We start from the raw sequence: 2,030 nt of genomic DNA, 5'->3' as shown, positions 1-2,030 counted from the left end.
TGGGCTGGGAGCTGTGGTTGGAAGGGTTGTTTCGGTCTTAGCCCGGCCGTGTCGCCAAGACACTGGGGTCTTTAATGAAAACTTGCCAGACGAATGGGCAGACGACAGGAAGGATGACTCCTGGAACAGTGCTCCTTTCTGCAGTCGGGGCCTCGGCCACCTGCCTCCATGGACAGGACAGGGCCAGGGGGGGCCAGGGAGGGGAAGTGACCAGCTAGGGTCTGCAAGGAAGGGCAGCGCCAGGCTGACCTGGGAATTGGGGGCTTCAACCCCCACTCACCCTTGCCTAGCTGGGGGCAGGGTCTCTCTCCCCAGCTGAGTGGAAAGAGGATGCAGTGAACTTATTCTGTGCTGATTCCTGTGCTAAGCAACTCAGACATTAATCCGGAGCCACTTAATCAGGGTTTGAATCCTAGGACCAATATTTCCTGCTTTGTGACTCCTGGCAAGTGTCCAAACCTCTCTGCCTCCTTCTCCTCAGTGGTCCCCGGGCATCACAGCATTAGAGTCACTATTTGCAAAGTACTGAAACACGCCTAAACATGTGTGATGTAAGTACTGGTCATCCGTTCACGAAAGCAGCTACTGGTGAGGAAAGAGACTCAGCCGGGGGGGGGGGGGGGTCTTGCCAGGCCTCAAAGTGAACCCCAGAACCTTGACCACAGCCTTGCTCAGCCAGAAGCCCCACCCCATCACATTTGGGGGCTGGGGAAACTGAAGCCCAGAGGGGGAAAGTACCTGGGGATAGATTCCAAACACCTGTCCTGTGGGCCGCCCTGGAAGGGACCAGGGCAGGGAGGCCACCGGCTCTGACTCCCAACAGAAACCCCTCCAAGTCAACAAAACCTGCTGCTGCCTCTGCAGAGCCCTGTGACTGACAGGTGCGGCCGCCCCCCACCCCTCCGCCAGGACTCCCCCAAACCCTGAGCTGTAGCCTCCCTGGAATCAGAGATGAGGAGGCAGCCCGTTTCAGGCCCACGCTAGGGAGCGGGCCTAGAAGGTATCCACCATCCCCACCCACCCTAAGCTGTGCCCCTCATGCTGCGGCCTTGGTCTTCACCCCTCCCGCCTCAGTCCTCACCCTCTCCTCCCTTCCCAGGAGCATACTATATGGAAAGGGGAAGGTGGCAGGTCTCAGAGGAGAAGCAGGAAGGTGGTACTTCCCAGGATTCAGGCCTGAGTCATAGGCTGCCCCCTGTGGCATCCAGCAGACAGGCTTGGAGGACACACAGGGAGGCGGCTCAGAGACAAAGAGCCTGCCATCCCCGCTCTAGGCCTGAGGAGCCACCTTGTGCCCATGTAGCTCCGGGCTCTAAGCTGCCTTTTCCTTTGAAAAGGGGGAGGAAAGGCCTGCAAGCTCCCATGTTTAGGGGCAAGATAGGAGCAACTTGAGGAAAACAAGGAGCTTTTTGTCGGATATATTGGGATATCTCAAGAGAGAGGTTTGTAGCATTGGGGAGATAAAATAGGTGTTTCCAAAGAGAAATTAGGGTGCATTTAATAGAGAAGTTGGGGTATTCTTATCTCTAAAAATAGAGGTATTTGAGAAATGTTGGGGATTCTAGGAGAGCAGACTACCCTCTTACTCCCCCTAATAGGCCCTCAGCCCCCCAACTCCTCTAGCCCCCAGGAGGCCAAATCTGGTGCCACCTGGCTTTCCACTGGGGAGACTGACTGCAGCCCCCAACCAAGAGGGCCCCTTAATGTGCAGTGGGCTCACGCTCCTCATGGTCATTCCCAAGTTTAATTACAAACAGATTCGAAATGTCCAGTGCAGGTCAATACCCCCAAGACTGCCCCCCACTTCAACATCAGCGTGTGTCCTGGCCTGAGGACCCAAAGCACCTCAATTCTCCCTCAAAAACTGCGCACCAATTTTTCAGGTGAAAACACGGAGTTGGGCCAGAACAGGGCTCCAGCTCCATGCCAGGGACCTGGGAACCTTCCCCTCCCAGGGAGATGAGCTGAAGTCCAGCCAGGAAAAGAGACTGTGTCTCCCTACCCCACCAGGACCTCACCAGGACACCGAG

The sequence above is a fragment of the Eptesicus fuscus genome, chromosome 6 (assembly GCF_027574615.1).
Source record: "Eptesicus fuscus isolate TK198812 chromosome 6, DD_ASM_mEF_20220401, whole genome shotgun sequence".
Lineage (NCBI taxonomy): Eukaryota > Metazoa > Chordata > Mammalia > Chiroptera > Vespertilionidae > Eptesicus > Eptesicus fuscus.
This window is presented reverse-complemented; position numbering follows the sequence as displayed.